We start from the raw sequence: 26,789 nt of genomic DNA on the forward strand, positions 1-26,789 counted from the left end.
ATTTAAACTCTTCCAAAATCTGAAAGCAACGCCTGACATTCTGCTCCTCCCCCATACCCTTTCTCTCTCTCCATCCTTCTGTATTTCTAGCAGATTCTAAGATCATTTCTCACAAGTGCAGGACAAGACCTCTTTCTGGGAAGATGATTCGGGAGCAATATGACATTTTGTTTTTTCCTAACCGTGTCTTTTTGCCCCTGATGTGCAATTAACTTTTTTTTTTTTTTAAGTATGACAATGATTGTAATTTTAATATCCAAATTCACATTTCTGAGATAGGACTTCATGACATGTTTTGTTTTGAGTGTCCACCGCAGTGTTTAAACAGTTTCTCTTTCTGATGATAACCATGACAAAGTTTGCCTTATTATGTGTAGTTTTTCCTCCGTGGGAGTCACGTATGGTCCTGTGTGAAGTAAGAAGGTTAGGAAAGGGTGTATTCTTGGCAGTCTTTATCTTCACGGACACGGCCTAACCTCAGCACACTCATCTCTTGTGCCAGACAAAGAAGGACAGACATCACTCTTGCGGCCACTCTGTTCGTCATCCGATGGAAAGGCCGATCCTGGACAATCTATCATTTGGACAAAATCGTCATTTGGTACAGTTCGGGTTTTCAGAGTTTATTCATCCACAACAAGGATAAAGAATAGCTCCGAAAGGGGAATTCTTCACCCACGGAATTGCTGGGCGGAGGGGGGGGGGGAAGAAAATGAAAACCTAAAATCGTTGCCCTTCGGAAACGCCGATACTTCTAAATGTGTCTTTTAGTGCAAAAAGATTTTTGAGTTTCCGTGTTATCAGCAAGGCTCTGGAGGTGCACGAACCGTCCTAAAGGAAACGGCAGCATTTTGCAGGACATGATCACATAGGGGTTTTTCTGGAACAAAAGACCTTTAGTTTTCGTTAGATTCCAAGGATAGAAGTGAATGAAGTTTAAGACACAGGACTAAGTAATACCAGCAGTTGACTAGCATTTTGTTTGTCTGTCTTGTGATCCTTTGGTGTTCCCACCTGGCATCCATCTCCCTGCCTTCTCATGCTCTCCCCGTGTCCCCTGGAGGACTCTGTCCTTGGCTCTCAGTCCAGGGGCTGCAGGCAGGGCCCCTACCCCTGCTCTGGGGGCGCTCAGGCTCAGGTGTGGTGGGCCAGCATATTCTGTCCTCCTGGCCACAGGGAGTGGCTCAGGAGCAGGCCAGGGACTCACTATGGGCCCATGAAATTTCCGTCGGAGAATTTGCTGGAACTACAGGGAGGTTGCTGAGCAGATGGACTGTACTCTGGGTCTGATGGCTCCTCCCTTGGGGGAGGGCTTTCCTGAACGTGAAGCCAACGGGAAACACCGTTGAGCAAAAACATGGCAGGAGAACTTCATGATACCTTGTGGAGCTCCTGACGTGGGTCTGAAGTGGTCCTCCTTCCGTACTTTTTCAGCTCTCTGAGCCAAGAAACACCCTCCCCCACTCTTCTGTTTGTTTGTGATGTGAAATGAGTTTGAGTTGGGAATTTGTCACTTGAGTGACAAAGAGTCTCGTCTGACGTCTCTCCTTTATGTGTATATATGTATTTACACCTCGTTTCTGAATACGTCTGGGAATAGCCTTTGTACGGTACGAGTTGCGGTGCATGGCAATGTACCAAGATTTATGTAATGAATATCACTGACCATTTTGCATATTTAAATCTGTTGAGCTTTTTTTTTGTAAGATTTTATTTATTTATCAGGGAGAGACAGTGCAAGTAGGGGGAGTGGCAGAGGGAGAAGCAGACTCCCCACCCAGCAGGGAGCCGGATGCAGGACTCGATCCCAGGACCCTGAGATGATGACCTGAGCCGGAAGCAGATGCTTAACCGACTGAGCCACCCAGGCGTCCCTGTGTTGAGGTTTATTAAAAGCTAAGAAGACAACTCTTTGTTTTCCTAGCATGTAGAGTAGCTTATATTTTCTTCTTGGCCTATCAGGTTTTGCTCCTGAGGGAAAAAAGGAAAATGTTTTCCTGCCAAAAATGACTTTCGAGTTCATTGAGCTTCATCTGATATTTCCACTAGGTGGTATGGGTGCCCCCTCCCCCATACCCTGAGCCCCCAAGTAGGGAGTGAAGAAATCAGATGAATAAGAGGACACCCAACCGTGGCCTCAGGATTGTTCTTACTCTTTCATTTGGCCATAAGAAAGGGTGCCTGTCATCATTGACTCTGTGAAGTTAGGAGAGAAAACAAAGAATCGTTTTGAAAAATCTGCTCATGGTGCCGACATCGTGGGTTCTCTTATCAAAGGTACGGTCACAACAAAGACGGAAAAATTCCGAGAGGCGCTCAAGTACTTTTTCAGTTTCTGAAAAAAATCGATACCGTCTTCCCCCTCCTGTTTGCTTGCGTAAAATATTGACCGCGGACACATTGCTTCTAGTCCTTATGTAAAAACGCCCATCTTAATCGTCCGCCGGGTCCTAATTGTTTCCCCTCCCCTCTCACGGCAAGAATAATGAGAGGACAGCTAAGAGCAGAACGATATAGTTATTTTAGAACTGGCACTAACAAATTTCGCCAATTACAGAGTCCATTCTCTAAGCAATGAAAGTATGGCTCTCAATTAATCCAGCACACCTCTAGGCAAGGGCTAAATCAGCTGGATACAGCTAAAGCAATTTGCACACAGCTAAAAGCAAATTGGAAAGTAAGTGTCCCGCACTGCTGCCTATCTTTCCAAGCCAAAGACACAATCAGTATTCTGGCAGTGGCCCTCTGTCACGTTATTTGCAGCTATCAATTTTAATTATAACAATTATTGATTAGTTGGGAAAGTGAATAATGCGAAGCTCACATAAATGACTTTCCTGCTTCGGGAGCCCCTTCCTGCCTCTCGCGACGCATTGCTGAGTCCGACTTAAAGATTCCACTCGGATTCTGGATGATTCCCGCCTCCTCGCTCCCTCGCCTCCCCGCCGCACGCCCAGGCTTCGTTTGGCAGTTTGGCTGGAAGACTGCCCTGACCCGACATAAAGCTTTGGTCAGCGTCTTATTTCTCATCGGAGAGTTTACGAGACAGTTATGGGAGAGGCGTTATGCTTTTGAACATTTGGAATTCATTCACCTGTTTCTGTTCAGGTAGGTGAAGAAGGGAGAAAAGAAATCCGGTAGGAAGAGAGGGAAAACGGAGCTAAAAGAGAAGGAGACACGGTCACCCCCTTGGTGGATAGAACAAGCAAATCAGTATGGTGTAGTGAACAATATAAAGTAGAATTTGGGGACAGAAGGCGGGAAAGAATCTCTGTCTTGACATTAACGCCACGTTTCTTAACTCTGTGACCTGGGGCAAATCAGGTAATGTCGCCAAAACTTGACCTCCTAAAATCTGTAAAACAGGGATGAAAAACACAATGAGAACACTCCTTTGAGGTAGTTCTGTGTTTTCGGTGAAGACGGTTGAGAGCGAGGGGCAGTGCGAGGAGGCATTCCGTAAGAAGGGTTCTCTGAGATGGTTGCAAACGTTACGTTGACCTCTCCCCAGCACGTTCTGTCGTATTTGTTGAATTAGCCACGTTTTCCTTTGACTCAATTTTCTCCTGTCAGGTTCTGCACGAAGGAAGCCCCAGAGAGGTAGGCGGTTATAGAGATGATAGCTATGAACATAAATAAATTCATCTCTCAGTTTATGAAATAGAGGCACACTAGCAAATTCGGCTATAAAGTGGATTTCTGCAAAGCAAATCCCATTTCCCTATTGATGTCTATTATAAAATCAGATATATATCCATGGAAAAGAATTTCCCGAGATACTAAATCAAAAATTGTTACAGGACAACAGCAGTTACTTTGAAGTGTGTTCAGAATTTTGAAGTATTTGGCACAATGTTCCCAATTCTGGATTCATCTGGAACCTATCTTTGGGGAAAAGGCTCTAAACTCACTAAAAAGAATCTTTGAAAAAAAAGCTCTTAGAACTAAGTTCCCCTTCTCAACTCTTCTTCTCCACTTTACAAAGTCCACGGACCCGAGTTGTAATCGTGCGTGTTGCTAATAGATGGTGTAGTCTAGCGTGCCAAGGACTCCAGTTCCTTCCATTTCAGAAGACAGGGTAGAAAATCGAAGAATTTGGGGCTTTATCCCTTTGTTAATCTAAGAATTCAGCATATGGAGCTCACTGGTAAAGGCTAGCTGGAGCTGGACACCCCAGTATGGCACACCAGGTGGGTCTGTGCGAATGCTGCGATTACTGTCCAGGGAGTTCACGGTCAGCAGCACGTGGTCCGAGAACTAAAGCAAGGTCAGAGCCTTCTTAGGCTTCGCAGTTAAAACCTCAAAAAGCTCATGATCAGTCTTTGCTTGATTCTTGCAAGAAGAATCATCCATTTGGAGAAGCATGCTCAAACCTCATGGAGAACATAGCCCAAGCCGTAGCTTCACAAAGATCAGTTTTTTGCTATAGGTTTCCTAGAAATAATTTCAAATCGTGTGGGGAGTACAATCGGGTTTTATTTTTCTCACTAATTTTAAAGGAAAGGCATGGCCTGCTTAGTTTGCTGTGTGTCAGAGAATTATGATTTAAGAATATATACTCTCATACAATTGCGAGCACGTCTGTCACCGTATTTCAAGGGAAGCTATTTATGACTTTAGTAAACATTTAAATTAAACACCGGAGTAAAATACGATCTACAGCTGTGACATGAGAAGGAATTTAAACTACTCTAGAGTTATTATTTTTCTCAAGCACCCTATTTGGATATGCAAGATTAGTCGTATCGGGCGTACTGTAGAGTGTCAGATTCTTTCCCGAAGGATCCCAGTGTACTTTCGTGTTTGAGTCTTTGCTTTAACTTATCTTATAAAACGCACAATACTCTCTTTCAATATTTGGTACTTAAAATGCTTTAACGATTTACCACAATTCAATCAATTGAAATTCTTCCTATGAATAGAATGGGCACACAGATTTCCTTATTTGATAAGAGATTACTTAGCAAAGGTTATACTTGGACCAGGAATGTTCTTAGGGTTATAGCTACGTTTCACATTCTATGTGGTTTTCAGTGCTGAGTGCGGGGTGATCTGCTGGAATCTGGCAAAGTCTGAGGCCATCATGCATGGTAGCAGAAGCATGAGATTTGGTATCAGAAGCTTCTGCTTACACCTTGAATCGGTGCCCTTTGGTTTTATGTCCCTGGGCAAGTTATTTAACTTCAGTGAGTATCAAATCCCTCATCAATGAAGTGGGGACAACAGAGCACAATGGGTATAATAGAGAAACAAGAGAATGAATTTCCAAGTATGTAATAGTGGCTTAGTCCCCATACTTGTCTCTTTTTCATTCTCTTTCCCATCTCAACATAACAGGTACATGACGGAGATGGAATGTATTTATAAACTCTGACTTCTCTGTACTCCACGTCAGTCAAGAAATAAACCGAAAATGGAGCTGGGATCAGTTTCTCATCTAAAAAGCCCCAATCTTTATTGCAACAGTGTCTTTATCTAAACAAAACACCTTTGAAATCCTAAGTTTTAGTCCGCACACTTTAGTGACGTTTTCCAGAATCACCAAATCTCGATGTTAGAAGAGATTTTAAGTATCATCGGGTCTCACGGTTCAACCAGTGTTCTGATACCCTTTGCTTTGTAACGTGGCCCCCTGTGAACCAAAACAGAGACCACCCCTGGGGGTTGGGTCAGGAGGAGGTCCGTGGACTGGAATTTCATCTGTGGAGCAGAATGCTGGCCTACCACACAGGTGACCTTATTAGATATGTTTGTTCTGGAATGGGCCTGATCTACGAGCCTTTGGAGTCCCACGGTAAGTGATGGAAGCCTTTCTTGACTTGCCCTGTATAATTATTTCTGTACCTGTTCCAGGGGACCAGCTGGCTTCTTAGGCTCCTCAGCCCAGGGTAGCTTCCTGCCCAGGCCTGTTCTCCTTGGCCTATGTAGAGTCTAGACCATTTGCTGCCCTTGCCTTTCTGTCCATCATCGTTCTGGGCCGACTGACTGATTTGTTATACCAACTCTATAAAGTGTTAATTATCTCCTCTCTTGAGGTTATGTTGACCCTAAGGGTTACTCGTCAGGCTGGAGAGGCCTCGGCAGCAGGAATGAAATAGGGCTGTCTGGGGTTCGAGCAACCTCACGGTGGAAATATATCGGGGCAGGGAGGCATTGAGAGGCCCCCACTCGGAATCATACGAGGTAGTTACCTTCTGCCTCTTAGATCAGCGAAGACTAGAGGTTGTGCACCCCAGAACAGAGAATGCCCCTTTCCACTTAAACCATGTACTCCGTGCAATTGAAACGCTTTCGTGTAAACTTGAAATAACCCAGAAAAGGCTGATCCCTATCGCATTCACTTCTGAATGCTTCAGCTGTCAGGGTTTTTCTAAAACGAAAAAGCTAGTCCAGCTGCTTCATGTTTAAATCTGGCACCTTTTTAAGTGGCGGTGAACAGGTAGGGGCGGCCTGCTGGGTGAAGCCCTCTGACAGGGGGAGCTGGGAATTGTCATCCCTGTCCGTGCAAGGCTTCGCTATTTGAAAAGCAAGCCCGAGTCGTGTGATGGCACCTCATTTAGAAATACCAACCCCAGGGACACCTGGGTGGCTCAGTCGGTGAAGCGTCAGCCTTTGGCTCAGGTCATGATCCTAGGGTCCTGGGATCGAGTCTCACATCAGGCTCCCAGCTCCTCAGGGAGCCTGCTTCTCCCTCCGCCTGCTTGTGCTCTCTCTCTATCTCTGGCAAACAAATAAATAAAACCTTAAAAAACAAAAAAACAACAAAAAAAGAACAACCCCAGCCATAGAAAATCTATGTGTGGAAGAGTTGAAGCGGATGCCGTGAGAATTAGACAGGGAATGACTCAGGAAAGTGGCTTCTCCAAGAGACCGTGTAATACCCAAATGCAGGCCTTTGGGTGTCTTTTCTGCCCAGTTATGACTGGAGGACATGAAGAGAAATTTCAGAAATTGTGGATGCAGCCATCTCTTCATTCTCCCAGAGGCTGTGATTATCTGGGTCATGTTCATTCAGGTTGGAAAACAAAAACAAGAAAGGTTTTTGTTGTATTTTCTCTACGTGGAGAGCACTCCTTTCACTGAATGCCGTCAACAGTTGTCTCCTTTGGTGAGCATTCCCCTACCTGGCGGGCCTCAACTCCGGGCCCCGACTCTATGCGTGACAGTCACACGTAGGTGATGTGAGAGCCTCTTAGACACTGAGCACGGATTTGGCCACACTGTGAAAGACTTGAGAAGGAAAACGTAGGCTAGTGGAGGTCAATACTGTGAGTTTTCGTCTTCTCTTTACCCCCTCTTTTTCCTTATTCCCATCTTTAAGAAAGAAGATCCTTTCCTCATTGTCTAATTTACTCTTTCTTGCTCTTCTGGCTCTCCTCTCTCCTACTTCCTTAGAGCCCTTACCCTCTTTTAGCTGAATACGCCAGCTCTGTCTTCTGTCACGCTGCCTTCCCTTCTCTCATCAATATGATCCCGTCAAGATTTCATTCTCCTAAAGAATCTCAGTGGCTCAACCATCTTACCCCCTAAGGCATACTGGGGTCTCTCTCCTCTTCGCCATCAGACTTTTTCTTGAGCTTTCTGTTACTCTTGTTCTTTCCTCCTCACTCAGTTCTTCACTGATTTCATTTTGAAATCTGGTGGATCCACTCACCTTTCTCCTGAGGGTGCTTCCTTGACAGGAGCCTGGCGATTGACGGAAGACACGGCACTTCCCTGGAGCCCATGGCCCTCGCCACCTGCCACGTGCCCAACTCTCTCCTCCCGTGTTTTCTGAGACCTGGATTTCTTTGGTTTTTGAACCCTTCTAATCCCCTGTGTGGCTCTCCTCACCCTTTTGCCCTGAAACATAGATTTTTCCTTCGAATCTCTTCCATCCTCGGGACTTACCTGTATTACCACTTGCAAACCCATATTTCTATTCCCATCCCCTGTCCCGTATTTCCAGTTGCCTCCCAGTGATACTCAGGTAGCCCCCTCCAGACGTCATTGTCAGTTAAGCTTAGTAAATCAGAAACCCGAATTCTTTCCTCCTACTAGACCAGGTTCTTTTCCAGGACTCTCTGTGTCTTTCCAGGGTGCCTCCCGTACTCAAGCCTTGGAGTCACGTTAACTCATAGGTATTCAGGAATTGGTTACTTTTACTTTGCAATTTCTCTGATCTACACCTCTTACTTCCTTGTTGTCACTGTAGTTCAGATTCTTATTCCTTCTTGTTTGTGCTCAAATGGCTTCCTGGATCATCTTTCTAGTTCATTGACATCTGGGCATTCCATATAGCACAGTAGAAATCTGTGTGCTGCAGTACAAATCTGTAGACTACAATAGGAATCTGTATACTACAGTAGAAATCTATATAGTGTAGTAGAAATCTCTAGTAGCAATCTCTAGACTACAGTAGAAATCTATATACTATAGTAGAAATCTCTAGTAACAATCTCTAGACTACAGTAGAAATTTCTATACTACAGTAGACATCTATATACTATGGTAGAAATCTCTAGTAGAAATCTCTAGACTACAGTAGAATTTTTCTGTACTACAATAGAAATCTCTAGACTACAGTAGAAATCTATATACTACAGTAGAAATCTCTATACTACAGTAGAAATCTATATACTATGGTAGAAATCTCCAGTAGAAATCTCTAGACTACAGTAGAAATCTCTAGACTACAGTAGACATCTGTATACTGTGGTAGAAATCTGCTACAGTATATTTATGTACTGTGTATATATGTGTACGATATATATCTGTAGCTTGTGGGTTAATAAAAAGAATGTCATTAAAACAGGGAGTCATGAGCGATGATAGACACATACCTTAACCATTTTCTTTTAACTTGGAGCATAATATATGTGCATTCATCTAACACTTTCTGGGCCACTGATTCATGTTCTGCGTTATCTTTTTTTGCACGAGCATTTCAACTGTGTGGTTTCTTTGGTTTGGGTTTTTTTCCCCCCACCTAAGTAGAACAGGAACTAAAAAATTTTTGAAGCAATCTGAAAAGAAAATTCTTCTAAATTTTTTTATTATCCCACCAGTCATTTACAATTTTCTCACCCACTCCCGATTTGATAATATTTTTTTAAAAAAACCTTTCAGAGAAAGTACAAATCTTCTTCCACTTTTATCAGTTTATTTTAAATAGTAAATAAATGGCCTACTCATAGTAACAAAGACAGTTTGTGTAGACGGGGTTAGAAGCAAACACAACTTCCTCTTGGGAGGTAGACAGTACAACCGATGGGAGCAGAGGTGCTCAGACGTCGGGTCTGGGGCCGAGCCCAGCAGTGATGAGAGGAGCTACGGGTGTGTGGGGTGGCCAGGATCATGGCTAGAAAAGATCCGCTGGCCTGGGCTTTGGGGACTTGGGGGTCAGTTAACAGAGCATCTGCTATACTGGCAAATTACCTGGAGTGAGATATCTTAGTTTCTGAAATCCTAAGGAATACCGCTAACAGTGTGTAGGGACACCTGCCCTCTCCAAGCGAGCATTGCTTGCACGTGGGGCAGTGTTGTTGGCGTGATACCCCTTTACCTTCTGCCTTGGCTGGGATGCTTACTAGTCCGACATCAGCTATAGGATCTTTACAATTTTTTTTTTCACAGTGACTTTAAAAATATTCACGTATGCAACAACCAAAAAAAAAAAAATCAAAATGAAGACATTTATACACATCTGATTTTAATATAGAATTTCCATAGCAACATATTACTCATTGTTTAATGTACAGTAACTTAGAGGCCGACTTGCCCATAAAACAATTGGGTGATGTTCAGCTTTAGATTATAGGAACCTTGTTCGTATATAAAATATTATGATCTTGAGCCTTTCAATCTACCAGGAGTTAATGCCTACTCTGGGAATTGATGTCGTATTTCCTAACCAGACTTACTCCTGGAGAGCAAAAATATTTTAGTGAGAAAAGAAAATCATAAAAGAAATTGAGTGAACTAATCCATGGATTAAAATATAATTTAGAAAACTCTTTCTGACTTAAGAGTTCATCTGCGAAACGATTTCACCGAGTCTCGTCCTCTAGGAGCACCGGCCCTGCCAAAAACCAGAATCACTTCCCTTTAGCATTGAAAAATTTGTCACCAAGCCCAAAGCCAGCCCAACACCACCATCTTGAAGTTCTTGGAAAAGCGTTCTCTTTCCAAAGTCAAACCCATTCACTTAGCGTGTGTTTCCAGAGGTTCATGGACTAGTGGGTACTGATGGGTTCAGATTTCATTGACACGCAGTGGACTCTGGATCCTTGTAGGGCCCTTAGACCAGGCCTGGAAAAGCCAGCCTGGGTCAGTCCCCTGGACCCATGTGAGTGTGCTGTCACCGGGACTTCAGAAACATTTCACAATGCAGCCCTGCGCTCTGGTGCACGGATGACTTGTTTTTCCAAAAGGAAAGGGGGCCTGGCATGACTGCGTGAGCAGAGGAATTGACGTGATCTCATTCCTGGGTCTTTTTTCTGTTTGTGCCAGGGGACCCTCCCTCTGCAGGACAGCGAGCCACCCATGGTTGTCTGCTTAATTTTACTCATTCTTCACCTTTGCCGCCTCCTTGGAACGAAGTGTGACATACTGCCAGGATTCCACATTCTTCCTGCGTATCTTCACGATGGTCGGGGGGAGCAGGGTTGAAGGTGTTCGTACACCCAGAAAATAACTCCAGCACGTGGGACCAGGTCTGAACAGCCCCCTCCGTAGAAATGGGACGAGGTTCCACGGAGAAATGGGTTCAGGGAGAAATGGTGGCTTCTTCTCTATGCCACCCGCACCGTAGACACCTAGTTAAATGTGGTCTAATTTACATTAATGATAAAGCTATCATGTAAATAATAGAAGTCCCCAAAGCAAAACTTCCATTTCATGGTACTAATTGCCTTTGAATTAGTCATTCCTTTTAAAACAGTTTTAATCCAAGCAGCACTTTAATTATTAAGTAACATTTATATCCTTGTGGAGTAATGATTTAATTGGCTACATTTTTATGTGATAATGCTTTGTTTTCCTATTCTCTTCGTTGCTGTACATATTGTAGAATTGTGAATAATTCTATAGGTTATTCTGAGAAACATAGAGACAATAATTTGACTATTTGTAGCTAACAGTTAAATACACATTCTCTTCTGCTACTCCCAACACATTCAAGAAGGTCTTTATTGTGGTCTCGGTTGTGATCAAAGCCATTTTATTTTTACTGGTTTGCTTCAAAAGAGAATGAAATAGCTCTGTTTTGCAATGTGCAGTGCTACTCTCAGCTGGTAAGCTCCAGTTGTATTCACAGTTTTCTTTATCTGAACCTCGCATTTCTCATTCCCAAGAGAGGAAGAAGAAGGAAACCATTCTCTCTGTAAGCCTTCGAGACAGAAGGTGGAGGGTGTTATTTGATGATGTGTATATTAGAGCTACAGCTCAGTGAAATGTCATACATCCTTCTTCCCATTCTCTGTCCCCTTCTTCCTGCACCATCATGCAGGAATCCAAGAGGACACATTCGTCAAGGAATCCATTTCTCATTCTCTGCCATGTGGCTCTGGCAGCCTAAGGTCTTCCAGGAACCCCACCACCGGCCCGCACTCGGAGCCCCCATAGGATCTGTCAGAGAGGAAACCACTCAGGGCCAGTTTCTTCCCATGCCGCCTTAGAGGTACCGCTAGCTTCCTTTTAGAGATCTGTTTTTAATCCTTTCCTTCCTTTACTCTTTGGTAATTATAACAACATATGAGCATTTTGGAAGACAAAACAGGAAAAATCCATCTTTAACCAGCTTATCCTAACACGATTGGTGTTATTATTACTTCTATTATTTATCTGTTGTTATCTAGTCTCTTTTATAGAAAGTTTTTTTTTTATATAATTTGTCACTGTGGTGTATGTTTTGGGTCCGATTTTTTTTTAACCCAGAAACATTGTTGCATGTTCCTACATAGTCTTCATAACTATGATTTAAAATAGGTGTATAAGAGTTCATGAAGCAGGGGCGCCTGGGTGGCACAGTGGTTAAGCGTCTGCCTTCGGCTCAGGGCGTGATCCTGGCGTTCTGGGATCGAGCCCCACATCGGGCTCCTCCGCTGGGAGCCTGCTTCTTCCTCTCCCACTCCCCCTGCTTGTGTTCCCTCTCTCGCTGGCTGTCTCTCTCTGTCAAATAAATAAATAAAATCTTAAAAAAAAAAAAAGAGTCATGAAGCACACGGTCTATTGTTTATTTAAGAATTCTTCCTACTTTTTTTTTAAAGATTGTATTTATTTGAGATAGAGCAAGAGAGAGAGCAAGCACGAGGGGGGGGGAGCAGCAGAGGGAGAGGGAGAAGTGGGGTCGGCACTGAGCTTGGAGCCCAATGTGGGGCTTGATTCCAGGACCCCGGGATCATGACCTGAACCAAAGGCAGATGCTTCACCAACTGAGTCATGCAGGTGCCCCCAAGAAATCTTCCTCCTTTTAAAAAAAATTTAAGTTTCTCTTTATTTTCTTTCACAAGTATAAGAAACACAATGATAATCATATTAATCCATACGACTCTCTTTATTTTTAAAAATGTTCTTAGACGAGAGACCCAGGAGTGGGTAGACTGGGTCAGTGGATATGAACATACCATAGCTCTTCGCACACATGCCAGATTGCTCTCCGAGAGGGCCGTGCCAATTTATACGGTAGCAATTACGGATGAAAATGTCAGTTTCTGTGCCGACGAGCGCACATTCTTTATGTCTGCCTCGTGCTGCAGCCTCAGGAAAGAGCCTGATGAATAGTACCCGTCTGGTGTATGATCTGTAGGGGAGAAAAAGAATAGTGGTTGCAGGAATCAGCTTGAAGTGATTATTAGGAGAGAGAATTGACATCTCTCTCTGATAAGGCAAATTGGAGACTCTATTATGCCTCGATGTTATACTATTTAAATTCTTAGTCTTTATTGTGTTTCTGTGGCTCATTCACGTTTTCTTGGTATGCGCCATTTTATTCATAAAGATATTTTGATAAAGTATTTTTATAGAAAAGTTATTCAGGTGTGGAAGCATGTGTCAGACTCTGCATCAGCTGATTCTATCGCTCCCTGCTCAAAAACCTCTCTAGACAGCATTGCTTACAGAATAAATTCTGAGTGCTTTATCCTGACATTTCGAGACCTTCCTTCCCTGGCCCCCAACTTACCTCCATGTTTATCTCTTATTACAAGTTCTCTGCATACCAGTCACTCGGTGATGCTTGCTGCTACCCAGATCATCTCCGTCCTGTTCCTGTTCCCGTCACGGCTTCCACTTCCCATGAAAATTACACTTGGATTTCAAGGTGTTTGCAGTCTTGCCCTCCATCCGTGTTCGCCGATTCCTGGAATGCTTCTCCCGAGTGCCTGTCATTTCTTCCAACTTGACCATGGTCAAATTTCTGTTGTTACTGCTGCTTTTCACAATTTCTTTCAGTGAGGGGAGCCTGGGTGGCAGGGTTGGTTAGGCATCCGATTCTTGATTTCGGCACAGGTGATGATCTCGGGGCCATGGGATCGAGCCCCAGGTCGGGCTCTGTGCTCAGTGGGGAGTCTGCATGAGATTCTCTCCCTCTGCCCCTCCCCCTACTCTATCTCTCTCTAAAATGAAGGAATGTTTAAAACAATGTATTTCAGCAAATGATTTACTTTACCTATTCAGTTGCATTTTTTCAGCTTTCTTGAGATATAATTGATAAATAAAACTTGCATATTTTTGAAGGATACAGTGTGATGACGTGGTATTTATGTACATGGTGAAGTGATTACCGCCACCAAGCGAACGAACACCTTACAGAGTTTCCTGGAGCACGGTTAAAGTGTTTCTTTTCTCTTCAAGCATTTATCATATTCTCTCTTGTAGTGCGTATGAGCTTGTCAAATCCTGTGAAGTTCTAGTATTTTTGAGGACAGGAAAGCTTTTTATTCATTTGTTAGTCACTTACAATGTTTAGCTGTGTGTGGTACATGTATTGCATTTAGCGTTCATATTTGTTTAATTAAGCTATGTAGGTTGAGCTTAAGAGGCCCTAATTATTGTCATCCACCATGTGATAGCAGCTATCAGAATACAGAAATAAAATCCCAAGAGGAAGTAACCGGATATCTCTGCTCCTATGGGAACTGATGTGAATCATTGTGACCCTCAAGTGTTTTGAGACCTTTAGGTGCCTCCTGAATCATCAAAGATATAATGATGCGGTTAAGACTCTTTCAGGGGGGCACCTGGGTGGCTCAGTCGTTAAGCGTCTGCCCTCGGCTCAGGGTGTGATCCCAGTGTTCTGGGATCGAGCCCCACATCAGGCTCCTCCACTGGGAGCCTGCTTCTTCCTCTCCCACTCCCCCTGCTTGTGTTCCCTCTCTCGCTGGCTGTCTCTCTCTCTGTCAAATAAATAAATAAAATCTTAAAAAAAAAAGAAAAAGACTTTCAGGGTGAAAAGTAGTCAATATATATTCAGGTTATTTCAGTTAGGGTATTGTAAGGATTCATGAGGAAATATGGAATTATTTAAAAAATCTCCTTTACATACAATCAGGGCTGGTGGAGATCCAGAATTTTCATCTCTGATGGCTTAGTCTCTTTGTGTCCTTGGCACAGGTCTCTACTGCTCCCCAAGTTCAGGATTTTTCTTTTCTTTTTTTTGTTTTAAGATTTTATTTATATATTTGACAGAGAGAGACAGCGAGAGAGGCAACACAGGCAAGGGGAGTGGGAGAGGAAGAAGCAGGCTTCTAGCGCAGAAGCCTGATGTGGGGCTCCATCCCCGAACACCGGGATCACACCCTGAGCCGAAGGCAGACGCTTAACGACTGTGCCACCCAGGCGCCCCCAGGATTTTTCTATCACGGTCAAATAACCATCAATCAGTCAGCTTCTGTTGGCCTTTGCTACCACCATTCTTATCAAGACTGGCTTTGTCATTCAAGGAGAAGATGTGCTGGGTCAGCCAATCCCAACCTTCTAGTGTTCTCCAGCCATCTACGGGTCGGGCCACAGTCTGCAAGGCCAACACGTGTCAGGGCTTCAAGACCAGGGTCCCACTTCTGCCACGGAATGTGGCCCACCCCGCCCACTGTGTGGGATGGCTGTGACAACTGCTACAACTTCCGGCCACTTTCTCCATAAGGAATTGTACATGGGATCGATACTCAGAGCATTCTGTTTCTTAAACAGGCTTAATATTTCAGTGTTAGATTATTTTCTAATTTTGTAAAGTTGGAAATCCAGATGCTCCACGGGAGCTGTATTAACTTGAATTTTACGTCAGTCAGAACATTATCCAGTTGTGGTAGGTATTAGTGGACACTTGACTTGACAATTGCTAACTTTATTAAGCACTGACCATTGCAAACCTAGCTCCTTTCATCTTCTGAAGTACTCTGTAAGCAATATTTATCCCCATTTCACAGGTTAAAAAAAAAAAAAACCCAGAAAACAAAAAAAACTAAGGCTCCGAAGGGTCTATTAATTTGTTTAAGGTCCTGAGATTAAGTTGCTGAACCGGAACGTGGACCCCAGACCTCCATGCTTGTCCTTGAACCACGCATAACCTTGGGCAATGGAAGGTTGCCTTATTTGGCCGCCATTTTTTTTCTGGGAAGCGAATCAGCGTTCTGTGTGAGTTTTCTCTTCTCATTTCAGAGTGAGTTGGGATATTTTGCAAGTGAAATGCTGAGTAGTGAGGCTGAAGTGACTGTCAATATTCTTGCTCATTCCACCATGAAGCTCTCCCCCGACCCTTGACGTTTCTGTTCTCAAATATTAGGAAATGACCTAGAACACTTCATCAATGAAAAGAATGTGCACTGTGCTGTGACTGAGCTTTCGGCTAACAGGCTTGCAAAAGAGAGTTGAATCCCTGGTGAGGCAACCTTGCCCCCCTTTCAAATACCCCCCCCCAGCCCCCAGAACAACATCCTGCCCAAGCATATGCTGTTGCCTTTATAAATGTATACAGAACAGTTGGAGCCATGAACTTATATTTGCTGAACTTGAAGCTTTTTGCAGAAGAAAAACTAAGGCCTGACCCTGATTTCTATTTCTTTTTTTCTTTAGAAGCTGAAGTGGATTCAGGATTGCATTTCTAATTCAATTATCATTTAAAAACTCACTCTCGCTTCTCCTCCGTGGCTCCTCTCCTTTTATCTGCAACTTCAGGTTTCTCTCTCCTGTTTCCTGGGATTTGCAAAGCAGCAAAATCAGCCAGTTTACACTGAAGATGTTTTGATTCCTTTCTCAGACTCTTGCCAGTGTACTTAGCACAGAATGATTAAAAGCTGTGTGTTCTGTTAGAACTGTTACAGTGTTTAAACAAGGAAGTCTGTGTTTGTTTAAGAGAATGGGGAAATGGTTATCTTGACAGATTAGACTGAAAAAAACAGGACAGCCACAGTCTAGCACAGATGTCCACATTTGCCACAGGGCTGGCTTTCTGGGGTATCCTAAACAAAAGTGGCTTGTACGCCGCTGGCCGTGCCCTGCCTGACACCTGACCACGGGTGTGATCCGAGGCCGCCGCCCCCCTGTGAGTCTCGGAAGGCAGATGTTGCCAGGCTGGAAATTTCTCAGTCTCTTTAGCTGTGTCATAATTAAAGTCATGGAACACAGAAGGAATTTCTCTAAAGACCCCGTTCAAATGCCATTTCATTTCCTATCACATGCGGGTCCTGCGGCTTCCCTGCGAAGTCGAGAGGAGGGTGAGCCGAAGCTCCGGATTAGCACGTCCGTTCGTCTCGTACAAATGGGATCTCGAAAAACCAGATGACACCTCAGGGGCCGCCGTGGTTAAGTGGAAATAGCCCCGGATGAAAATGCAGGAAAGCTGATGGAAGCCCTGACTCTCCCACTTACCAACTGTTCCAAGTTGGTCAAGGCGCGCTTTTTCCCCGCCGGGGCTTAAGCGCACCTGTTTTTGATCAGGCGGCTGGGGCGGCCCACGTGGGTGAAGCCCGCGCTCCGTGCCAGGCGCCCGAGAGCTTCCCGTCCTCGCGAGAGCTTCCCGTCCTCGCGAGAGCCCCGCGGGCGGGCCCCAGCTCGCTGTGCTGTTTCTACGGAAGCTCTGGAAGGCTAAGGACTTTGCTCAAAGTTACGTACAGGTTAACATGTAGGCTACTTAGCTAGGACGTGTGAACCCAGACTTTATTGGATCTTGGCTTTCCCAGGCAACGGCATCTTCAAGGTAAATTTCAGCTTTGAAATTGAGCAATTGCGAACTCTGAACGCATCAGCGTTGTGTTATAAACACGTCTGACAGGCTCAGCCTCGATGGGTTGTAATCATAGGTACGTGTGGAGGTCTGTCGCCTGGTGGCGTGGTTATTGCCATGAGTATGAATATGAAGTTCTTAATTACAAACTTTATGGAAGTAGAGAACAGGCTCATTCTAACGGGCTGCTAAATGATAGCTGCTAAATCCGATCTTGGGAGCTTAGAACTCTGACGTGTGTGATTCTGACCTCTTCTGAAGGAGGACATTCAAAATAGAGTGCACATCTTAAGATTTGGGGAGATACTCAGTAAGTCATGTGAGCAACTGCAATCTACCTCTTTGTTGTACTCATTAGTATTTATATGTACTTTTCCCCCTAATATGTGTGATATCTGAGTGCAGTCAATCCGAATTTAGAAGTTGTGGTAATGCAGCTTTATTGGTAACGAAGAAAAGTTTCCATTGCCTTAAGTAAGTTAGATTTTGATTTATCTGCAACATATTCACGTGTGACATGTGACTGTTTTTTTTTTTCCCCAAAGACATGAGTGTCCAGTTTTTATTGAAAATATAGAAATTGTCACAGTAGCTGGTTAATCCACTTCTCTCCTGGCTGTTTACCAGTGTCATTGGGGTTACCCAGGTCTTTGGGAGACCACACCGGACAGGATTAGAGCCATGGGGTCTCCTGGCCTTATTATCTCAGGGACCACCTGGAGTCTTCCACTAATGCAAAGTCTAAGAGGTCAGTTTGAAGAATTAAGTCTGCACTAATTTTGATAAATATCTACGTATTTATGAGATCATCAGAAATCCATTATATAATCACCTTATTTTGCATTTGTTTAAGTGATTTATGGTGTTTTGTCTTAGCTCCTATAATCTTGACCTGAAGCCACTTAGCGTGGATGGCTTCCTTTCTGGCCTTCTTGCCATAATCCTCCTCATTAACTTCTGCATTTCACCTTGCTCCCTTGTGGAATGCCATTTTCCTCACATTTGGAACAGTCTTTCGCTCTGCTTCTGTTATGTTTTCCTCCTAGAAGTTCTGTTTGGAATCAGTCTCTTGGAATTCTAACCTCAGCCATTAATCTCTCCTGGATCCTGGTTGAACGATAACACGACTTACCCACTGCACGATTTTGTTGACCACAAAACCAGGAGCTTGCCTCTGCCCAAGTGGGAATCTGTTGTCGTATCTTATCTCTTTTAGTGCGTAAGAAGTGAAAGGTCAGGCTCACTTGTTTATCCCCACGCTGATAGAGCGCCTGGCAATTGATATTAATAGATAACAAAGGAATTTCAGTGCAATTATTTCTTAGGTACATTCTTGTTAATGTGTCATGGGGTTTCCCTGGTGTGAATTCCTCAGGAATTCCTCAGCCCAGGAACGTACCTGAATTTCAGCTAACGTTGAAGCGTGCCAAATTGTGGCTGTCATACCTATCTTCTAGGTAGCTCAAAGGTAAATGGAAATCAAGAGCCTGGATAAGTTGAGTCATGTTTAGGAAATAGGAGGTTCAGGACATTGGATGCTGTTGGGTCTGGAATGAGTCTCACGGTCTGCCTCTTCTTCTACTGAGTGTCTTGGGGGAAATTGGGGTAATGTTTGGAGACAAGTCAGAGGGAGGCAGGCAGTGAGGCTAGCACGTGGGAAGCTTGCCTTGGCATTGGAGGGGATGACGAGGGACTTGTGTATTGATGATGGTCGGGTCTTTTTTTCAGGTTCACTGCCCAGACCATCTCCTTCCTGCTCCCCCATCCTCTCCAGAGCTGGTACTAACCTGCCCAGCTTTGAGCCGCTGCTGATGATGCTGTGGGCCAAAGGTGATCACCGGGGTTTAGAGATACAAAAAATTTAGCCAGGGTATCTCTTAGAACAGTATTTCCCATACTTGAGTCATCTGTGGATTCACCTTTCCAAAATTAGCTAAATTAAAAAAAAGAAAGGGGAGTTGATTGATTTTTTTTTAATTTGAAAATAAACATATTATAAAAGGAAACAGGATAGCACATGTCTTAAGTAGGAGGCTCAACACAAAAAATGAAGACAACACTATGGTTTTTTAGACTCTCAGGGCTACAAAGGATCTGAGTGTCAGGCCTATTCTTTTTTTCTCAAAAGGGAGATGTTGGTTTTAGAAAAGTGGGAAGGGCTTTCTGGAACCAAACTAAAAATTTCTCTTTGATTGATTTGGAAGGATTGAGAGACGATTGAACACAGAATAACTTTCTCACTATGTGAGTTAGTGTCATCTAACGCTAGGGTTTCTGAACCATTTCATCTCCTACAGCTTCAACAGGATGAGTCTCGGGTATTGAGAAGCACTGTTTTTAATGATCATCTGGACCCTGTAGGAGCTGGTGGTGGACTCAGGGAGTCAACGCAGAGTGTATCATTTATGTAGGCACAATAGGGACTCTGATTGGAGCTAGAAGACCTATATAATATGTGCGTGCTTGCGTATCTAATAATTTGAGACTTGAGACTAGGACTGCATTGACATAATATGAACAAGGGTGATGTGTGACGTGGGCGGTGAGCATCAAGGGATTCCGAGAAAAGAAAATGGTCTGAGATGTGGTTGCCTTGGAAAGGTTTCATGGGAATTTGTTGCTTGAAGACCAGAAATGTTCTGATGGATAGGCCAATGGAAGGAGGGTGCTCCCAGAGAGATGGCGGTAAGCCCAAGCTTTACTGTGGGGTTAAGCATTGCACCCACAGAGCCCTGGGTAGATATAGGGACGTCAAAAATGGCATGGGATTTATGAGAAAAGACAGCTGTAAAAGCTGGCTTGGGATTTGATGTTTCTGGTGGGAGGGAGACATTTCTGGCCTTGTGCTGCTGTCAGCGTGTCTGAGGGTGTGAGGACGGTGTACTTGGCAGTTGAGTCTGGGAAACAGGTAGCCCTCAAAAATGTATGATGGTCATAGAGAGCGAAGCAGAGATAGAAATTCTTGTGACTAGTCCACATTTGGGGTGCCAAATGTAATCTTGGGGCTTGGGGAGGCCCCAAGGAGAATGGGAAGTGAAATAAGTTCTTCACCTTTTGAGAACTGGGGCAAAGGGGTCTCTTTCAAGAAGAGGGGAGATTTTTGTATTGTTGTTCAAATGTGGGTTTGAAGTGTTCTGTGCCATTTTAGCTGATGGCAGCTGAAGTTAGTTTTGGCCTTTTTATGGAAAGCCAGAAATGGAAGTCCCCCCTCTATATAAGGGTGAATACTGAAGAAAGGAACTTCTCACTTCCTCAGTGTACGGGGAGGAAAGGAATCAGGAAGAAAATGGCAGCATTGATCAGACTCCCACTCCGCATGCTGTGTGGTGTGGGAGACCCACTGAGATTTTGGAAAAAGGTGGTACAGAGCCCATACCGATGATAAATCCAAGATTCCAGAGTCTTAAGGATGCATGCATAGAGTCAGGATGAAGGAGAAGAGAGGACAGAAGCAGGGTCCAAAAAGAGAGGAAGAGAAGGAGGGAAGCATTAGCGAAGCTGTTAGAGAATTTCAAGAAGGCGCTTTGCTCCCGTGTCTTACCATCTATTTTTATGCGTAGCTATGTTTTTTTCCCCACTGCAAATCCTTTAGGGAATTAGATATTGATTAAAACAACTCGGGAGTGCCCACTTAATTGGACTTGGTGATCTTGGACGGTAAAGTGATACTAGATTTAGAGACGTGACTGGTCTTTTTGCTTTTACTCCCTTCCTCCCCGCCCATAAGAAACAAAAAATGTTGATTTTCTTTTGAAACTTCAAAGTGCTCTGAATGAAAATCCATGTGAGTGAAGGGGTGCCAAGTGGCTCACAAGAGTGGTCCATCGACTGGTTTCAACTCATTTCAGGGAGGTTGTGATCCAAGCCTGATGGCAGCATTAGCCTTCTAACAGATGGAACATAGCCATCTGAATTGGAAACCAGAATAGGCAGACTTTCTCAAGAACACTTCTTAAATACACACTGAGAAATGCCAGGACCTTCGTGGGAAGGGCTTCCCATCATGGAATCCAGCAGTTTTCATCCATTTTAATGAGGGCGCTCCCCTCCCAGGAGGAAGGTTCCAGGAAGCAGGACACATAAACAGACATGTCAGAGCTGCACAGGACATTGAGGACAGAAAGCACATGAAGAGATAGGGAGCTCTTGCACCAACCCCGGGAGTGTGGGGCTGTGTTAGCTCCTCCATTCAGTTGTCCCCCACCCTGCCCTGAGTGACGTCGAAAGGTCACGTGGGCAGCCGGGCTTCCTGTTTGTGTCAGATCTGCTTTTACCCCATCCAGTTGAGTAGCCCGAGCCTTCAGTATTGTACTGAGAAGTTCAAACTCAGCTTCTCTGTCTTGGGGACACGTGTGCATGCCTGCGTGTGTTCCGACAGGGTCGCCCGTGGATCTTGGCTCTGGCTTTGAAGTGGAATGGTGGTTCCGTCCATGATAATCAGCAGTTCTTTTACTTTGTATCCCCCTTCCCTGCTCCCCTGACTTCTTTCCCAATTCTCTCTCTGCTGTACTTGTGATCTTCTTCTTTTTTTTTTTTTTTTAAAGATTTTATTTATTTATGTGTCAGAGAGACAGCCAGCAAGAGAGGGAACACAGCAGGAGGAGTGGGAGAGGAAGAAGCAGGCTCCCAGTGGAGGAGCCTGATGTGGGACTCGATCCTGGAATGCCGGGATCACGCCCTGAGCTGAAGGCAGACGCTTAACGACTGCACTACCCAGGCGCCCCTGTACTTGTGATCTTCCGATAGACCATATCTTAGCACCATTTCTCATTCCCAAGGAAGTACCAAACAGAATACTGTATCTTAGTAAATGTTTCTTTTTTTAAAAATTTTTATTTATTTATTTATTTGAGAGAGAGAGAGTGGCGGAAGGAACAAAGGAAGAGGGATAAGCAGACTCCATGCTGAGCATGGACCCAATGTGGGGCTTGATCTCAGGACCCTGAAATCATGACCTGAGCCAAAATCAAGAGTTGGATGCTTAAACCGACTGAGATACCCAGGTTCCCCAACAAATGTTTTTTCCAGAACTCTTTGGGGTTATTCCTCAGAGGACCCCATTGGGCAGAACTGTTTGCCTTTTCACGGTTGGGGAATCGTAATCTTAAAAGTTCACTCATTTATTCAACAAATGTTTGAGTGCCTAGTTGTGCCAGCTAGGTACCTAAGTAAGTAACTTATTTATTATTTTTAATAAATAAAAATAAATTTCAGAAAAATATTTATATTAAACATAAGAAATTATTTGTATTTATTAAATATAATAACTTCTTTATAAATAAATAATTTTAATTTAATATATAAATATTAAATATTTACTTATTAAATGTACATTATTAGTAAATTTATTTATAAATGAAAAATGCATATTCGGCACTCTTAGGAATCTTGGGATTTGGTGGGAAGAGATAGGCAAGTTAATGGATGATGACTTCGTGCTAGGATAAGGACTGTGGTACATCTACTCAGGGACCTCTGGGAATAAGGAGAAGTGGTATCTAAATGTTGAGCGTTCTTACGTCTCCATCATTGTCGTTTTGTCACCATGGCCACCCTGTATAGTAGTTACTACCTCACTGTAAGAACAGGCCATGGGAGCAGGGCTGAAAAGCAGTGAGCACACACTGGGACAAATGTTCCAGTTCTTACACTACTGTCCCAGTTGTTGAATGACCTCAGAATGTCCATTCTTCCCCAGATGCCTCGGCCTTTCCTCACAGAACCAGCAACTAAAGGCAGAGTAGGGACCCCTAGACATGTTCCAGCACTTTGGTTGGGTCCCTTCTGGATACAGTTGACCCTTGAACAATGAGGGAGTTAGAGGCGTCTTCCCCACCCTGCCACTGCTTCCCGTGGACCCGAAGTCTTACCAGTAACGTAAACACTGCATTAACACATGGTCTGTGTCTCATGTGTATTGTATCCTGTATTCTTAAAATAAATTGGGCTCGAGAAAAGAATATTGAGGAAATTAAAAGGAAGAGAATACATTGACAGTACTACACTGTTAAAAAAAAACAAAAAACGTGTGGGAAGAGCTGTGGATTTCAAACCCGTGTTATTCAAGAGTCAGCAGTAGTTATTACCTGGGTTATAAAGATTCCTAAACATTTTAAATATGCTATGTATTGAACTTTTTGGGCATTGTATCCACACACCTAGCCCAGAGACCGCTATATAAATAGTACTCATTCAATAGTAGTTGAGTGTTTAATAAATTAATTATGGGGTTCTGGTGGGGGAGGTGAATAGATGAGGTTTCTGGAAGGAAATAAGACTTCGACCAAGTTTTAGAGATAATAGCTTTGGTGCTTTTTTTCTTATTGTGAAAATAAATACACAACATTGAATTTTTATGAAAATTCCATTAAGTATGAAGAAGAAAGTAATCAGCTCTAATCCTACCATCCGGAGAAGACTACAGTCGATACCTCCGTGTATTTTCTGTAGGCATTTTCCGTATGTGTATTTGCTCATGTGTGTATATGTGTGTAGCTGGGCACATATTTTCACATGGTAACACGTGAGCTTTCTGTCCTTCCTCAACTGTCTAAAGAAGACTCCTGTGTTGGGCTCCTGGCGCTGAATGTGTTAATGGGGTTAGTGGGAGAAGAGGATGGGGAGGAGCCGAGGATGGTGGTGTGGATTTGCATGAGAGAGAGCATTCTGAGTTATGCTTTAAACAGTTTTAAACCCGCTGTGGGGGCGGGGGAGGGGAGGTCTGACATTGCAAAGAGTGCAATGGGGGTAAAAGTGAGAGGAAAGCCCTGAAGCAACATAACATTGGCTACAATTTAAGGAACAAGGGAGGTAGGAAAGAGTAGCCATGATGCCAAATCTTGAGAGACGCGCCCATGAAGAGATTGAGGAAGTTTTCTTTTGTGTCATGGAATGTAATTCTCACTTTGTCTCCTTTTCAAGATACTTTCAACAAAGACATAAAATTTCAAGGCTTTGGTAGGAGTGGATTTGTGGTTTGGGATGGAAGTCTGTGCTGTGATAGGCTTTTAGTTGGTAGTAAGAAGGGCGGGTCTGTGCAGACTGTGTTTGTGCACATATGTATGGGGCAAGGGCAGGGGCCAAGGAGGATGTGGGGGTGATAATTGTTTAAGACAGTTTTATGTGGTTTCTTTTGTTTCTGTAAGTGCTTAACCTTGGCCTTGTACAGAGGCGTCCACCTATCCATCTGCCATAAAAGCAGACAGGAAAAAGTGAGAACATACTGAACTTTTGACATTCAAAAAATAGGATTTTACTGCAAGTGACAGTCATAGGTCATAGGGAGTTGCTCAACGAAGGGCCACACAACAAGAGCATGGCTCTCTTCCAGCCCTACATGGTTTAGGGGGAAGGAGAAGGAAGGAGAAGCAAGACGGAGAAGGGATCAAACGTCTGCCCTGGGGTGAGTTACAGAAGTGAAGTTAACAACGGCAGAGCTATGGCCAGTCTCCTCCTCCTGATGCTCGTTTGGGGGTGTGGGGGAAGGTTGCCAGGCTGGCTGCCTCAGACCCATCAGAGGGGAAGCCACAGCAAAATAATTGTGGCACAGCGTGCTCAGGCCAAGAGGGGTCCTGAGGTTGATCTCTCTGGAGCTGTCCTTGGTTCCCCATGGCAAAGCAGGACCCCGAAGTAGCTCGGGCTGACGGCGGAGATTGTTACCTGAGGGGACCACAGTGGGGGCAGGATGCCTTTGGCAAACAATGTAGAGCCGACAGGGAGAAAATCTTTGTGCTCTTGGCTTAGGCAAAGATTTCTTGGCTATGACACCAAAAGCACAATCCATAAAAGAAAATGAGTTGATAAATTGGGACTTCCATCAATATGAAAAATGTTTGCTCTGCAGAAGATACTCTTAAGAGATTGAGAGGATCAGCCATACACTGGAGAAAGTATCTGCAAAAACAGACCCACAAAGACTTGTATCTGGACTATACAACCACTTCCTAAAACTCAGTAGTAAGAAAACAACCAACCTAATTAAAGTATGGACCAAAGTTTTGAAGACACACCTACTCTGGAAAACAGTTGGTCAGTTTCTTATAAAGTTAAATTTACGCTTCCCGTATGATGTAAAAATTCTACGTAACCCCAAGTGAAAAAAAAAATACAACAAACTCCACTGAAGTATTTATGGCAGCTTTATTCATAATTTCCCAAAACTGGAAGCAACCCAAATGTCCTTCAGCTGGGAATGTGTAAACAAACGGTGGTCTGTCCACATAATGGAATACTACTTAGGAATAAAAAGGAGTGAACTACTGATATATACAACAAGGTGAATGAATCTTGAATGCATTAAGCTAAGTAAAATAAGCCCTATTCAAAGGTGACGTAGTGTATGATTCCAGTTATTATAGCGTGCTCAGAAAGGTGAAGCTGTAGGAATGAAAAGCAGGACTGTGGTTGCCAGGAGTTTGGGGTGAGGACACCGTTTGGATAAAAAGGGTAGTACTACCAAGTTTTTGTAGCATGAGGAAAATGTTCTGTGTCCCGATTGTGGTTGCAGTGATAAGGCTGTATGCATTTGTCAACATTCATAGACTTGTACATTTAAAAAAAAAAGATTTTATTCTATATACACGTGAACATAAGAATTGTTTTGAACGACTTATTTATTTGAGAGAGAGTGAGCACAGGGTCAGGGGGAGGGTCGGGGGGGAAGAGAGAGAGAGAGAGAGAGAGAGAGAATCTCAAGCAGACTCCCCACTGAGCTTGGAGCCTTACATGGGGCTCGATCTCACCACCCCAAGATCATGACCTGAGCCAAAATCAAAGAGTCGGATGCTGAACCAACAGAGCCATCCAGGTGCCCCTAAACATCACAATTTTTAAACAATAAAAATAGAAATAGAAAAAAAAATTAGTGACAGAGAAAATATAATCGATGCCCTTAAGTCAGACTCTAACCTTGGGCCAGTCAGTGATAATCCCTCAGCAGAGAGAGCTCTGAGCTGATTCTCTGGGTTTTCATGGGACAGTACCAGTGGGATAGAAAATGGGACTGGTTTGCAAATGAACAGACTTATCCAGGAAATAGTTTTACATCTTGATTTCATCATGATATTACTGATCAACGGTATTCTATGAGCATATCTTTAGGTCCTTGAAATTGTTTTGTATCCAATCACCTGAAAATACTGCCCATGACTCATATTACCTATGGCTGTATCTGCTGAATTTCTGAGATGAATTTGAAAATAACTAGAAAAGGAGATAAAGAAAGGAGGTCAAGTAGCAGAAAAGGTCTAAATGCCATCTGGCGTCACAAGCATCAGAACCAGCCTCCACTCAATCAAGACCTTCTCAAGGAGGACTCGTTTTGAATATAACATTGGGGCAACCAGTTCATGCGACATAAAAATACATATTAGGATCGAAACTCCAAGATGCCAAGGAGCTCTCCGGTTTCAGAGTAGAGCTGACGCATAGGAAAAAGATAGAGGTATTCCTATTCTCTGCTTAATACTGGTTTCTTACAGTCCCCTTCTAAGCCTTGTAAAGTTATATTACAATAAGTATAAAAATAGCCCCACTGAAAGGATGAACCTTTGAAGTCGCAAGCTCTATGAATCATCGAAATGTGCAAACT

The 26,789-nt window shown here is 43.6% G+C and overlaps 1 protein-coding gene and 1 long non-coding RNA gene across 3 annotated transcripts in view; both read left to right on the top strand.

Moving 5' to 3' along the window:
- ZNF608 (zinc finger protein 608) overlaps positions 1-12,188 on the top strand; it is a 135,571-nt gene extending 123,383 nt beyond the window's left edge. Inside the window, exon 10 of the mRNA XM_045794829.2 lies at positions 1-12,188. This exon is cut by the window's left edge and continues 16,595 nt beyond it. The gene's annotated coding sequence lies outside the window, so the exon portion shown is untranslated.
- A 2,570-nt stretch (positions 12,189-14,758) lies between these two features.
- The window catches only part of LOC123790412 (uncharacterized), a 599,635-nt gene continuing 587,604 nt past the window's right edge, over positions 14,759-26,789 (top strand). For both annotated transcript variants that reach the window (XR_015724594.1, XR_006779078.2), the window contains exon 1: positions 14,759-17,173. This is a non-coding gene — a long non-coding RNA (uncharacterized LOC123790412). The remainder of the gene's footprint in view (positions 17,174-26,789) is intronic.

This window comes from Ursus americanus, chromosome 5 (assembly GCF_024610735.1).
Source record: "Ursus americanus isolate L20-20 chromosome 5, mUrsAme1.1.p, whole genome shotgun sequence".
Classification (NCBI taxonomy): domain Eukaryota; kingdom Metazoa; phylum Chordata; class Mammalia; order Carnivora; family Ursidae; genus Ursus; species Ursus americanus.